Here is a 16744-nt window from a genome sequence, read left to right as displayed (position 1 = left end):
TGGAGACTTGTATTGAGTGCAACCAAACTATGCTTATTGATCTTGGAGACTTGGACACTTTACTTGTGAAGCATGCTTGTTTGATTGAGCCTATTGTATTTAGTTGTTCTCGCATCATATGCCTACATACTATGAAATGCTCCCTTGTCCTTTCTTATGATGAGCATGATGCATACACTTGTTGGGTATCTCGCCCCTCGAATGATAGGTCTTGCTTTTGCACTAACCTCATTTGTTTTCCCAAGTGTTTCTCATGTTCTTTCATTTTGAAGGATTCACAAGGCGGTACCATCAAGAGACATTTTGGTTATGTTAAGGCGTACATGATGTGCAACACCAACATTGGCGAGCATCTCCTAAAGGTGAACTCATTCTCTTTGAGCCATCCTCACATATGCATGTTGGATGGGCCATACTTTCATTGTTGTTTCCTTCTTTTTGTCTACACGCTACATATATTGGATGGAGGACCGGCATTAGAGATGGACCCTATGGACCTTCAAGTTGAGGAGTGCCGCGACATCGACCTATGGTACAACCATGCCTACCGTGTACATGGCGATACGGTTTACGATCCGAGGTCGGATCCTTCCAAAGGGGGAGGAGATGATACGGAGCATCCCACGTTCATCTCCATGTACACCTTCATAGCACATCAAGCCCCAAGTGGACCTACCGGACTTAAGGTGAACCCGCTCCTTTTCAAGATTTACATGAATATCCATAGGACTTGGCCGCTACCTCACCACGGAACGTTGTGCATCTTCAGGTTCGAGGACGACCGCCGCCAAGCAGCTAAAGAGCTTCCCGGAGGCCAAGGAGAAGGACCCCAAGGCTGCAAGGAAGAAGATGGAGTCCAACAGGAGCTGGACAGGAGGTCTCAGGCGACCCTGTGTGCATAACCCCCCGAGACCCCGTGCGCACGGACTACTCAGAGAGTTTGCGCTGGAGCACCCCGTGTGCACGGGCCTGTACCGTGCCCACGGGACCCCCGTGCGCACGGGCCCAACTTACCCCGTGTGCAGGGGTCATCAGGATGGATGGCTGTGATCTCCTTTCTGAGCCCCTCTTCCTCCACTTCGTCCCCAAGGCTATATATTCCATACCTAGACCATTTGTCAGGGTTAGGAAAGGATATGTTAGACATATGAGAGCTTTGCTCCATGGATCCACTCCACCAGGAGATCAAGACCTCCTCTTGGAGTGACCTAGATCTAGACCCCCTCATGGGTGGCCCCGATCAAGACCTCCTCACGCAGAAGAATCCGGTTACCTCTTGTATCGTCCTTTGTTGATCGTGGATCGTGTATCTCTCTTTGTGTTGATCGTTCTAGCGCATGTGTAATTGAATCTTGTTGGTTTGAGTGATTCTCTTGTGTTTTCCCCATGATTTCCCTCGTGCTCTTCTGCTCATTCTTCGTGTTCCTCGAAGGGATCCACTCCAAACATGAAAGATCATCCCCATAGTGTTCCACCCTACATTAGTATCTTATTTCCCTTTGATTGTTCATGTACCTTGTGGATCTTGTGTGTTTGATTGTCTAGTGGATGTGTGATTTGACTTGTTCTTGAGTGTTCCTCTTGTTTTCCCTCTTTTGTTCATCTTGTTCTTGGGGATTCCCCCACCAATTCGTGAAAGATCTCCCATAGGGTTCCACCCTACATCAGATGCCCATCCCCTTCAAGGTTTCAGTGTACAGGATATTCAGACCGCTACCACCATCCATCAGCACTTTAGTCAGTCGAGTGCCACCGACCACTGGGTCGACCACCAGCACTTGCCTCCCGGGGGTGGCAACACGAGCAGGATGGTCTGACTGGTCGAATGTGATTGCTGTCTGCGACCATTTTAGGTACGTGGTCGTCGTCGCCGGAGCAACCATATTCACCTCTCTGTTGATAACCTTCAACCAACTCTTGCTCTCAACATCAGCAAAAATCATGAGAGTGGAATTGACCTTGGGATAACCATCATCTTCCTCTTCTTCCTCATCTCTGTCCGACTCTTTCTCCTTCTCATTGGGTTGTTTCTCTCGGAACTGTTGGATCAAGAGTCGACATTGTCGAGTAGTATGCTTTGGGTAAATCAGATTACCTTCTTCATCTTTCTTCGTGTGGATGTGACATGGCAAATCCAGCACGTCATTTCCTGCTTGATCTTTTACCTTCTTAGGGGGCCAGGGCCCCTTAGGTTTTCCCTTAAACTTTCCTTGAGCCACTGCTGCAATCTCACCGGGTGCTGCTGGCTCGGCTTTACGCTTCTGTTTCCGACTGGAGCTACCCCCACCGGCTTCTTGACCGACTGGTTTACTCTTCCCGCTACGGAGTCGATCCTCTTCTTCCCCGTTAGCGTACCGGGTGGCTATCTCCATCATCTGGGTCAGAGTCATATCCCCAATCCAACGAAATTTCAGAACCAACTCTTGGTACTTGACGCCTTCCTTGAAAGCGCACACTGCCTGATGCTCTGATACATTCTCAACGGTGTGATGCAAAGTGGTCCACCTCTGAATGAATTCTCTCAAAGTCTCATTCGGCTTCTCCACACAATGCTGCAACTCGGGCAGCCCTGTTGGCCGCTTGCACGTGCCCTCAAAGGTTCTTACGAACACCCGAGATAGCTCCTCCCAACTGTGTATACTGCCTGGAGCCAACGGAGTCAACCACGCTCGGGCCGACCCTTCCAACATAAGAGGGAGGTGTTTCATTACTATCTCATCGTTTCTGCCTCCAATTTGCACAGCCACTCGGTAATCTTCAAGCCGGGTTTCAGGCTTGGATTCCCCAGTGAACTTACTGACTCTTGTTGCCAACCAGAAGTTGGAGGGAATCACTGCTGCCCTAATGGCTCTACTGAAACACTCTGGGCCTGAAACATGTAATCTGCTGCCACTCGGACGATCTTTGCCAAGGTCTTCTCTATGTGCGTTGTTCCGGTCGACCAGGCCTTGGACGAGAATGGATCTTGCGTCGAAGCCCGGCTCTCTCGGGTCGACCAGAGCTCTGCGCTCGTCCCTGTGACGTCGTCTGTCATCGTTCTGCTGAGGCATGTACGACGCACTCCTTAGAGGAGGCGTTGGCACTCGACGACGATTGTTGAGGTCAAACTGATGACCATACTGCCCATGATGTTCACGCCGCAGCGGCGATCTTGGGCTATGGGCCGACTGGACGGTATCCGCTACCACGGATCTGCTGTGGATCCTATTCCACGACTGAGACACTATAAACTTCTGCTCTCCTGCTACTCGGAACAAGGCCCGGATCTGCTCTAACCCTCGGCCAGGCTCTGACTGGGAAGGTTGGATCGACTCTGCAATTTGGGCCGCGGCTATGAGGTTCTGAATCGGAGTACGGTATACCTTAGGTGGAAGCGGGAAAAGCTGCCGTCGACTGGACTCGGGGACTCGCTCCTAAGCTCGCTTTTCGAGAGTGCACTTCAAGTTCTCCAGTCGAGTGTGCTCAGCCAAATTAGCCAAGCGCCTCCTCCAAGGCCCGAGCATCGGGAGTTTCTCCAACGATGGGTGTGTGGAGTGCATCCATGTTACGGCGATGAAATTCCTCCCTCTGCTGTGAAGAGAGAGGTTCGGGATGATACTCCTCGTGGACCCATGACGGATCACCGCCAGCATCTTCGCCGTCCTCGCGGCGAAAGTCAAGTGGGCCACACGGACCATTGACCATCAGGACTTTAGCCACAGGATCGCTGCTATCGCACTCGGATGTAGTCTCTGCGGAGCCAGTCGATAGGTCGAACAGGCCGTGGAGAGTTTCGTCGGGCTCGATTGCCGCGACTTGATGGGTGGTCGAATGCCGAGCCACCACATGCTTCACCCACCGCTAAAGCCGCGATCGACCGGATCGCTTGCGGCGGCAAACAGCAGGGAGGGAAGATTCCATCGGAGCCGACTGATACTAGGTCGAGGGTTGCCGAAGAAGGACGCCACGAACGCACGCGCGAAAGTGCATCACCCCTCGGACGGGGAGCGCCTCAACGTCGAGCGGAGCTTCCTGAAGCCATGCCGAGTCGTCGGCGACGAAAACAAGCTGAGACGGATCTCGCGGCCCTCAACCAACTCACCGCCGGAAACCATGATGATGATCGGAAAAACTTGCAACTTCACCAATAAGTCGCTAAGACACCGGCCCCAAGGTGGGTGCCACCTTCGTGGTTCTAAGTCTGACAGTAGAAAGGGGGGTAGGTATGGAGAGGCAAGATCTCAGCTATGGGGAAGGTGTACACACGAGGTTTACGAGTTCAGGCCCTTCACGGTGGAAGTAACAGCCGTACGTCTCGGTTCCCGGAGGCAATCGATTAGATTATGCGTGTGATATTACAAGGGGTGTGAACGCTTGTGCCAGAGGAGGGTGGCTTATATAGAGTTCGCCAGGACCTCTCCCGCCCTCCATTACAAGGGAGTTAATGTACATAAAGTGGTGGCATTACTGGTAACGCCAGCTTTAAGTGCTATTAATGGCCTTAAAAACTACGGAGTGAATGCGTGTCCGTTGCATGCTGAGTGACTCCTAGTCTTTGGGAGGTCGAGTGATTCTCTTGTTAGTCGAGTGACAGTAGGTAGGGAGACTCCCGAGTGACATGATGTCGAGTGGATTGCACTTGACACCTTTGACCGAGGGTCTCACGGAGTCTCTTGACCTTCTTGCCTTCTTGGGTAGTGACCTTGGGTAGGACGTATAGGTCAGGCCTATGACCCTACCCCAGGTCTGTATCCTCATCACCTGCTTCTCAGACATTATAAAAGATCATTCCCCAGATTTTATTTGTCTTCAAGAAACAATGAAAAGGAACTTTCCTCCTAAGAGTCTTATATTGGTAAGGCCAGTGGTATGCTTTGTGGAGTCAAAAAATAAACCCTCAAAGTTGTTTCCTGGACAATGGGCAAGTTTATCTTGCAGACTAATATATATATGATACTAAACTCAGATGTATGTGGACTCCCATAACAGTTTATGGGGCAACACATGATGATAAAAAAGATGAGTTACTCACTGAATTTCCTTCGGTGTGTTCACACCTTCAAGTCCCCTATGTGGTTGGTAGTGATTTTAATATCCTTCAAGATAATTGTGACAAAAACAAAACAATGAGTCGATCCCCTTATGTTGATAAATTCAACTCTATCATTCACTCCTTCAGCCTTCGGGAGATATATATGGGGGGGGTATATGTGGACCAACAACAAAAAACACCCAACTTTGGAAAACATGATAGAGTCCTTACGAGCTTTGAGTGGGAGGATTTGTTTCCTTTAGCTACAGTCCATAAACTAGTCAGAGATGTATCTGACCACGACCTACTCCTTTTGTCCTCAAGAACGAAGAAACCTAATACCTTTCATCAGCGTGAGTTCAGCTTTAAACTCAGCTGGTTTAAGGATGAGAATTGTTATTCCATTGCTAAATGGATCTGGGAACAACCAGTATTTGCGGAAGACCCCATTGTCAAATTGAAACAAATTACTTTAAAGGATGGGGTTCCAACTCTTTTGGTCATCCTAGAAAAAAGAAGAAAAGCATTAAAATGGAGTTGGAAGAAATAGAAAAAATGGAAGAAGAGGGACCACTCGACCCTGACACTTCTGATAGAAGAACATCCTTATATGTCAAGCTCAATGATATCCTCGCTAACGAATGGTTGTTCTGGTTACAACAATCTAATGAGCGGTGGTTGCTAAAAGGTGACCTAAATATTGACTTTTATCATCGAGTGGCGAATGGGAGAAACCGGAAAAATACTATTCATTCTTTTACTAATGGGGATGTGGTGATTGAGGGGACTACCAACCTTTTCGCTAATGCCACATCCTATTATAAAGAGTTGTTCGGCCTTTTTAGGGGAAATCTGTTCCACCTTTCTCCTAGTACTTGGTCTGAGAATGAAAAGCTTAACAACGAAGATAACATCCTCCTTACTGGTAAATTCACAGAAGAAGAAGTGAAAGGATCTAGATGACGACTAGAGGGGGTGACTAGGCGTTTTTTCATGGATTTGGCTTTATCCTAATGCAGAATTAAACTAAACGGATACTTTTCAAGCACGAATCCTAAATATGATAGGTTCAACTAAGTGCACTAACAACCTATCCTAAACAAGATAGTCACTTAAGGAAACTAGGAAGCACAAACTATAACACAAGATATGGAAAGGTATGAATGACTAAACAATTCAACCAGCACAAGATATATCAATATGAGCAAGTATGAAATGCAGAAAGTAAAGGGTGTGGGTATGTGATAACCACAAGTGAGTCCGGGATGTGGATTTATCCCGATGTTCACTCTCGTCAGAGTGCTAATCTCTGTTGGAGCGGTGCCGAAGCCAAAGCTTTGGGGCGTCACCAAGTGACTCACATTCTCCCTTTCAAGTCACCCTCAACGGATGAGCCTCGATTCACCCGGGATTGGTCTTGAAGGTTACCACCATACCTTTACAAACTTCTCCGGAGCACACCACAAACATGGAAGCTTCAGGAGGAACTTGACCACCTAGGCCACTTCACACCCTTCTCCGGAGGACACCATAAAAGGAATCTTCCAGAGGAACCTTGACCACCTAGGCCTCTTGACGAACTCCTTAATATATCACCAAACCGTCTAGGAGGCTAAGCCTCCAAGAGTAGTAAACTCACAGGCTCACACTTGAACAAATCAACACGGGGAGCTCAAATCAATGCAACAAATGCAATGCAAGGTCAAGCAACAAATGCTCAACTCACTCTCTCAATCTCAAAAGAGCACTCTCGAAAGTAGGAGATTGAAGAGAGGGGATGCAATGGATAAAATCAACAAATGACTTAAAGATCCATCCACAAATCCCCCTTCACATAGAGGGGAGATAGGGGTTTGGGATAGGTGGGGATGAAGGGCTCTTTTATAGCAATCCCCCAAAACTAGCCGTTGGGGCTCCAACTGACACTTCCTGGACACCATGTGCTCACGGTACAAGCCCCTTGCGCACAGAGGCCCCGTGCCGATGGCTTCAAACCCCGTGCCCACGGGGTAACCAGAAACAACGTGTAGCAGCCCACTAAAACATGCACAACTTTTGCATACAGACTCCGAATTTGATGATCTTGGGCTCGTTTTGAAGCCATGGAAAAGCTAAGGTCCTCACGTAGAGAACCACCCAAGATAAAAAATAAAAAAATGAAAATCATGAAAAGGTTTGAGCTCACTACATGCAACTGATCAAGTTATACGCCCGAAAGTCCCTCTTGATAGTACGGCTATCAAACCTATAATCCGATCTCCCTCCAAGCACCATGAGACCAGCAAAACTAGGAAAACCTGGCAAAGTTATACCATTGCCTTGAAAATTCCACTTGAGCTTGATGTTGACTTTAATTCTTGCCTCAAGTTGGAATCCTTTTCTTGTCCACAATCACTTGGTGAAGATACTTGAAATGCTTCCACATATTACTATGAGGGAAGCCTAAACTTAAGCCCATCTTCATATGAACATTATCATGATGTGGGCCGCAAGCTTCAAAGCATATAACCTCCAGCTTCTCATCTTGCACTTAGACTCCTCGAACCCGATGACCATCACCACTTGATGTCATCCACATATATAACCACTTGAAATCATTCCTTTTGATGCATGCCAATGAGAAACACCTAACCCACATAGACATAACAAACACATAGTATGGGTTAGGTGAGGGAGTCCTAGATTAGGGGGTATCCCGACAACCGGACTATATACTTTGTCTGGACTGTTGGAGCGTGAAGATACAAGACTCAAGACTCCGTCCCTTGTCCGAATGGGACTCACCTTTGCATGGAAGACAAGCTTGGCGATCCGGATATTATGTTTCCTTCCTTGTAACCGACTCCGTGTAAACCCTAGCCCTCTCCGGTGTCTATATAAACTGGAGAGGTTGGTCCTTAGAGGGACGATCACAATCATAATCATCATAGGCTAGCTTCTAGGGTTTAGCCTCTACGATCTCGTGGTAGCACTCTTGTATTACTCATATCATCAATATCAATCAAGCAGGAAGTAGGGTTTTACCTCCATCAAGAGGGCCCAAACTTGGGTAAACATTGTGTCCCCTGCCTCCTGTTACCATCAGCCTAAGACGCACAGATCGGGACCCCCTACCCGAGATCCACCAGTTTTGACACCGACATTGGTGCTTTCATTGAGAGTTCCTCTGTGTCGTTGCCGCAAGGCTCGATGGCTCCTTCAATCATCGTCAACAACATGGTCCAGGGTGAGACTTTTCTCCCCGGACAGATCTTCGTGTTCGGCGGCTTCGCACTGCGGGCCAATTCGCTTGGCCAACTGGAGCAGATCGACAGCTATGCTCCTGGCCACCAGGTCAGATTCGGAAACCTAAACTACACGGCCGATATCCGCGGAGACTCGATCTTCAACGGGTTCGGGCCTGCGCCAGGAGCGCCAGACAATCACGATGAGCATGGCGTAGACCTGCTGTCGGACAATGCTCGAGATATCACCCCTGCAATGGCCCCGGACCTAAATCCGGAGTAGACCGTGTTGCCCAAGGACGGGTGGATGTACCCCACCCCGCGGGCCACACACTCATTGGCGGTAGAGCCGAACACAGGCCTCACTCCTAAAGAAGCCTGTGATGCCGGGTCCCCGACAAGTATCTGGCTGTAGGTTCCAGTCCGCGCGCTCCCGAGCCCGCCGAGCCTGGTTGGGCTCCGGTAATGGGTTCACCGCTGTGGATATCTTCCAGCACTCGCTCCTTGGCGACGTGCTGAACTCGTTAAAGTCTCTCTCTGTCAGGAGAGTCATGGCCGAACTATGTCCGGCTCGAGTGGGAAGCAGGCGACGAAGGGATTCGTTGCCCACCCACCACCCACTTCATTGCCACGGTCGATGATTTAACCGACGTGCTTGACTTCGACTCCGAAGACATTGACGGTATGAACGATGATGTAGGAGAAGAACAGGAACCACCGCTCACAGGGCGGTGGACAGCCACCTCCTCATATGATATATATATGGTGGACACCCCGAAGGAAACCAATGGTGATGAGGCAACAGAGGATAACCCCTCAGGGAAGAAAGCAAAGCATGGGCGTTGTCGACGCCGCTCCAAGCCCCGCCACAACAACAACAGCACATGAGACGAAAACACTCATGATGGTGCCGACGATGAATACAACCCTGATCAGCCTGCCTTCAAGCAGGCCGAGCAGGAAGACGGGCAGGTCAGCCCAGACAAACAGGCGACGGACGGATATCCGGAGGAGGACAACTACATGCCCCCCTCCGAAGACGAGATTAGCCTCAGCGACGACGAGTTCAGCGTGCCTGAGGATCCCGTGGAGCATGAGCGCTTCAAGCGCTGGCTTATGGCCACTGCGAGGAGCCTGAAAAAGAAGCAAAAACAACTCCAAGCTGATCAAGACCTGCTCACAGATAGATGGACTGAAGTCCTGGCAGCTGAGGAATACGGACTCGAGCGCCACACGGCTGACCTGCAAGATATACTGGAAAACAAAGCAGGACAACCAAGATCGATCTACGGATCGCGGGGGCGCGCCCTAACACGCGACGATGACCGTCACGCCAGATACACTATTAACAAGTCTGGCCAGGCTGAAGACAGCCACCCAAACCAATTCGAACTGCGTAGCCACATGGCCCGGCACAGAGGCGCCGCACACCCCCTTTGCTTCACTGACGAAGTGATGGATCTCGAATTCCCAGAAGGGTTTAAACCCGTCAACATCGAATCATACGATGGCACAACAGACCCTGCAGTATGGATCGAAGATTTCCTTCTCCACATTCACATGGCCCGCGGAGACGATCTACACACCATCAAGTATCTTCCCCTTAAGGTCAAAGGACCCGCCCGGCACTAGCTAAACAGCCTGCCCGCAAATTCCATTGGCAGTTGGGAAAACCTGGAAGACGCGTTCCTCGACAACTTCCAGGGCACATACGTGCGACCACTGGACGCTGATGACTTGAGCCACATTACTCAACAGCCCGGGGAGTCAGCCAGGAAATTCTGGACTCGGTTCCTAACTAAAAAGAACCAAATAGTCGACTGTCCGGACGCCGAAGCCCTGGCGGACTTTAAGCATAATATTCGTGACGAGTGGCTCGCCCGACACCTCGGCCAGGAAAAACCCAAGTCCATGGTAGCACTCACGAACTAATGACCCGCTTTTGCACGGGCGAGGACAGCTGGTTGGCTCGCAACAGCACTACGCCACATTCTGGCACTTCGGATGTCCGCGACAATAACGGCAAGCCACGGCGCAACAGACGTATGCGACAGAACAACGGCGACAACATGGAAGACACGACAGTCAACGCCGGATTCAACGGATCCAAATCCGGTCAACGGAAAAAGCCGTTCAAAAGAAACAATCAGGGACCGTCTAGCCTGGACTGCATACTGGAACGCTCGTGCCAAATTCATGGCACCCCGCACAAGCCAGCTAACCACACTAATAGAGACTGCTGGGTGTTCAAACAGGCCGGTAAAATAAACGCCGAAAACAAGGACAAGGGCCTTCACAAAAATGATGACGAGGAGCCCCAGCGTCCGAACACGGGGGAGCAGAAGAAATTTCCTCCCCAGGTGAAAACGATCAACATGATCTACGCCACCGACATTCCCAAGCGGGAACGGAAGCGAGCACTATGGGACGTCTATGCGATGGAGCCAGTCGCCCCCAAATTCAACCCATGGTCAGCTTGTCCGATCACCTTTGATCGTAGGGATCACTGATGTGGAGCATCCTTCGGTCATCACCATGGACCTTCCATCGCCCTCACCACGCCTCAAGAGGACCCATGACTAGAGCACGTGCTAGAGCCCTCGAGACTGAGGTGACTTCTCTCCTTAATGATATCTCATATGATCCTCTCGAGACATGGCTTGATAGAGGCAAAGGTGTCCCGTCTTTCGATGAGATGATGGATATCGCTTTGGTGGAATTCGACTTTGACGATCCGACTACGAATGTGTGAGGACGTCGCGCCTTAGCAATCGATAAACCAACTCCGAGAGGTTATTGACCACACTGGAGCACGTTCAACCTGACCACGAGGGTCTGTTTCCTGTGAGCAAACAAAGAACAAGCAAGAAACTGAGATTGCAATCTGGATATTGCGAATATAAGATGAAAGCTTTTTTGATCAAGGTGGGGTTCTGTGACGCCTTTGTCTGGTCGTTGAACACAAACGAAGTACGTGAAGTTGCAGCTATGGCGAACTTTAATCTAAACAAAACCCAAAGTCTAAACGATGCCCTAAGGGTTGTATATATGGAGGAAGAGGGGGGAATTTCGTGGCCCTTGGTGGAGGGGTCCAAAATCAACCCTATCTCTTGTTTCCCCACACATACAGACTCTAAAAATAGCATATACTTATGTATTTCGAAATTACATGGGCCTGGCCCAATAATAAGGTGACACAGCACCTAGAATAGACTCGGGACGAAATTTATGAAGTGGCATCTTGTATATTTCGTCCAAGGCTTCATGCACCCATTATGGTGGCTTCAAAGTCCTGAAATCATCACTTGTAACTCCGTTCTTGTTCCCCTTGCGCATGCCATCATCTCCATGCTTGTTCTTGCTCCAATGTTCATCCTTCTCCAAGCTAGGCCCTTCATTTGTAAGCAAAACAAATGTATACAATTTAGGCAGCATCATATTCTCATGAACATTAGAATCATTACCAAGAAACGAAAGTACCTGGTAATTTAGTTGGCGTGCGCGAGCTCTAGTAATTGGTCCAGTATGTATAGCAGCAGGGGCTGTGGGTGTAGCAATTGTATTGATGTCCTCATCATCCTCCCCTTCTTGAAATGAAGTCGTCCTCGACGGAAGTTCATCTTCCTCACCCAAATAAGGCTTCAAATCTGCAATGTTAAAAGTGGGACTAACCCCAAAATCTGCAGGCAGCTCAAGTTTATATGCATTATCATTTATTTTCTCCAACACCTTAAAGGGACCATTGGCACGTGGCATTAGCTTTGATTTGCACAAATCAGGAAATCTATCCTTAAACAAATGTAACCAAACAAGATCTCCAGGTGCAAACACAACATGTTTTCTACCCTTATCTCCAGCAAGTTTATATTTAGCATTCATACGCCCAATGTTTTCCTTAGTTAACTCATGCATTTTTAAAATCAATTCAGCACGTTGTTTAGCATTAAAATTAACCTTCTCCGAAGATGGAAGAGGCAACAAATCAATAGGTCCACGAGGTAGGAAACCATACACAACTTCAAAAGGGAACATCTTAGTAGTAGAATGCAAAGAACGATTATAAGAAAATTCAATATGAGGCAAGCATTCCTCCCACATTTTCTTATTATTCTTCAAAACAACCCTAAGCATAGTAGACAATGTTCTATTGACTACTTCAGTTTGTCCATCAGTTTGGGGGTGACAAGTAGTACTAAAAAGCAGTTTAGTCCCCAACTTAGCCCATAAACATCTCCAAAAGTGGCTAAGAAATTTAGTATCACTATTTGAAACAATATTATTTGGCACACCATGCAAGCGAATAATTTCACGAAAGAACAAATCAGCAACATTAACAGCATCATCGCTTTTATGACATGGTATAAAGTGTGCCATTTTCGAGAATCTATCCACGACAACAAATATGCTATCCCTCCCCTTCTTTGTTCGAGGTAAACCTAAAACAAAGTCCATAGATATATCCTCCCAAGGAACACTAGGTACAGGCAAAGGCATATATAAACCATGAGGATTGAGTCGTGACTTAGCTTTTTGACATGTAGTGCAGTGAGCAACAAAGCGCTCAACATCCCGTCTCATATTAGGCCAAAAGAAATGTGTAGCAAGTACGTCCTCCGTCTTCTTCATGCCAAAGTGTCCCATTAATCCTCCTCCATGCGCCTCCTGCAACAACAAAAGACGAACAGAGCTAGCTGGAATGCATAGGTTGTTAGCACGAAACACAAATCCATCGTTAACGATGAACTTGTTCCACATTCTTCCTTCTTTACAATTCTGCATTACATCTTTAAAATCAACATCATGCACATATTGATCTTTGATGGTCTCCAAACCAAATATTTTGAAGTCAAGTTGTGAAAGCATAGTATAGCGACGAGACAATGCATCAGCAATAACATTTTCTTTTCCCTTCTTGTGTTTAATGACATAAGGGAAAGTCTCAATGAATTCAACCCATTTAGCATGTCTATGATTCAATTTAGCTTGACTTTTAATATGTTTCAAAGATTCATGAGGCATAAATAATGTTGCCATGTTTCTAAAGTCCGAACAAGAGCATATAATTCTTTATCATAAGTAGAATAATTCAGACTAGGCCCACTCAATTTTTCAGAAAAATATGTAACGGGTTTGCCATCTTGTAATAACACACCTCCTAATCCAATTCCACTAGCATCACATTCAAGCTCAAAAGTCTTATTAAAATCAGGAAGTTGGAGTAAAGGAGCATGTGTCAACTTATCTTTCAATACCGTGAAGGCTTCTTCCTGTGCGGTACCCCAAAGAAAAGGCACATCTTTCTTTGTAAGATCATTGAGAGGTGCAGCAATGGTGCTGAAATCTCTCACAAAACGCCTATAGAATCCAGCGAGGCCAAGAAAACTCCTCACTTGTGTGACCGTTTTGGGCTGCGGCCAACTCTCAATAGCTTTAATCTTGGCTTTATCAACTTCAATTCCCTGTGGAGTAACAACGTAGCCAAGAAAAGACACTCGGTCGGTGCAAAAGGTGCACTTCCCAAGGTTACCAAACAAACGTGCATCATGTAGAGCAATAAAAATAGCACGTAAATGTTCCAAATGTTCCTCCAAAGTTCTGCCATAAATCAATATGTCATCAAAGTAAACTACCACAAATCGTCCAATGAAAGCACGTAAAACTTCGTTCATTAATCTCATGAAAGTACTAGGTGCATTAGTTAACCCAAAAGGCATGACTAACCACTCATATAATCCAAACTTAGTTTTAAATGTTGTTTTCCATTCATCTCCCAATTTCATACGAATTTGATGGTATCCACTATGCAAATCAACTTTGGGGAATATTGTAGAGCCACTCAACTCATCAAGCATATCATCTAGACTAGGAATAGGATGACGATAACGAATAGTAATATTATTAATGCCTCTACAATCAACACACATATGTGATGTACCATCCTTTTTCGTCACTAGAATAATAGGAATAGCACAAGGACTAAGGGATTCGTGTATATAACCTTTGTCGAGAAGCTCTTGTACTTGACGCATAATGTCCTTCGTCTCCTCTGGATTGGTACGGTATGGCGCACGGTTTGGCAGTGAAGCACTGGGAATTAAGTCAATCTGATGCTAAATCCCTCGAATAGGCGGTAATCCCGGTGGCACGTCTTCTGGAAAGACATCAGCGAACTCCTGCAAAATGTTAGTGACGGCAGGATGCAAAGAGGAAGGCACGTCCTTTAATGAAAATAATGCCTCTTTGCACACAAAAGCATAGCAAACAGATTTGCTGAAATCTAGCTCATCAATATCAGATTTGGTGGCAAATAAACATGCACTTTTCAATTTAATTTCAGAAGCAACACTAGATGGTTTATTATTAGGCTTCATTTGTTGCTCAAATTCTTTTGCCACAATCTGATTTTCACTCTTATTCTTCTCCTGTTTTGCTTTATTAGCTCTATTAATATCATCTTTCAAAATAGAATCAGGAGCCATAGGAAGGAAAGTAATATTTTTATCCTTATGAACAAGAGTATATTGATTGTTTCTACTATGGTGTACAGAATTTTTATCAAATTGCCATGGTCTACCAAGTAATAAGGAACATGCTTGCATAGGTACCACATCACAATCAACATAATCAACATATGTAGAGATACTAAAATGCACATGAACAGTACGTGTTACCTTAACCTTGTCGCTGTTGTTGAACCATTGGATGTAGTAAGGATGTGGATGTGGTCTTGTGGTGAGAGAAAGCTTCTCCACCATCTCCATGCTAGCCAAGTTGTGGCAGCTCCCTCGGTCTATGATGACGCGCACAGAACGTTCATTCACAACTCCCTTGGTATGGAACAAATTGTGCCTCTGATTTTGCTCAGCTTGTGTGACCTGCACACTCAAAACCTGTTGAGCAACTAAACATTCATACCTGTCAGCGTCTTCAGGAGCCATGTATTGCGTCTGATGATCAGAATCATCTCCACCATGTTCTTCACGTGTAATAAGAGCCAAACTCTCCTCATCATAGTCACTAGCGGACTCATACCCACCATCCTCGGTAGCAATCATCACACGCTGTGATTTGCATTCTCCCGCATAATGACCTCTTCCCTTACAACGACGACAAATAATATCACTCGTGTGCCCTGTTGATGCCATGGAAGAAGAAGAACTCCGTGCAGGCCCGGCAGGTGCGCTCCTGGCAGATAATGGTGGTTGTGCCTATTTTCTTGTATCACGGCTGGAGGTGGCACCTGATGGAGGTGCTGGTGCAGTTGAAGTAGAAGATGCACGAGGTGTCCATGATGAAGGTCGGCCTGCAGAAAAGTTAGTTCGCACCAATGCTTGTCGATCCTGCACTTCACGTTCAGCTTTACAAGCAAGATGGAATAAACGAGTGATATTAGTATACTCCTTATAGTCTAGAATGGTCTGAATCTCTCTATTTAATCCACCCAGAAAACGTGCAAGCATAGCTTTATTCTCCTCAACAATACCACATCTAATCATGCCAGTTTGTATCCTGATAATATTCTTCTATAGAATTTTTCCCTTGTCTTAAGTGCTGCAATTTTTGAAGCAATTCACGTTGATAATATGGTGGAACCCAACGAGTACGCATAGCAGTTTTCAAAGCAGCCCAAGTAGTTGGAATAGGATATAATCTACAATGTCCAGACCACCATACACACGCAAAACTAGTGAAAGCACAAATAGCAGCGGCAACCCGTCTCTCATCGGGATATTGTAAACATGTAAATCGTTGTTCAGTTTCTAACTCCCAAGGAATGGTGGAATATTGAATTTCATTTGAGGAAGATGGTCATGATCTCGTACCTGAGGGAGAGCCCTACCATTGTGATTATTTGCATGTGGACGACCTGGTGGTTGTGCTGCAGGTGGTTGCACGTAGTTCTGATTTTGATCAACCTCATCCTCGTAATCTCCCACATAATCATCCTCCTCCGCATCAGCAGTAGGAGCCACAGAAGTATCAACAGCAGCACCAACAGTTTGGCCAAACGCAAGAGGGACACGGCTCGCTCGGCGGAGGGCTGTTTCGCGATGTGGAGGTAGTGGTTGTTGTTGTTGTTGGAGAGGTGCGTTAGGTGCAGCGGGTGGTGGTGGTGGAAGACGCACGAGCAATTCATTAAACTTGGTATCGAGCTTCGTTTCGAACGTCTTCTCCATGCCATCTATCTTCTCCATGGCCTCGTCAAATCTGTTTTGCACATCTTGCACCTGTCAACTCATCATTTGCAGAAATTTATCATGTAGTTGTTTGTTCGTCAGGTTCTCCCTGTCAATCTCATCGGCTTGTGATCCTACCATGGTTAGCAGCAAATAGAAACACACAAGAATATGATCCTGCAGACTACTAAGAAGTAGTGGTGGTGTATCACAAACCCGTCAAGAAAATCTCAAATTCTTACCAGTTCTTACCCAGCAGCAGGTGGTGATCGGCAACCGTTGTAGTCAAAACTCTCAAAGCATGGATAGAGTGATTACCAGGGAGAGTCAAA

Source organism: Triticum aestivum, chromosome 1B, assembly GCF_018294505.1.
Source record: "Triticum aestivum cultivar Chinese Spring chromosome 1B, IWGSC CS RefSeq v2.1, whole genome shotgun sequence".
NCBI lineage: Eukaryota > Viridiplantae > Streptophyta > Magnoliopsida > Poales > Poaceae > Triticum > Triticum aestivum.
Note: the sequence above shows the minus strand (reverse complement) of the source record.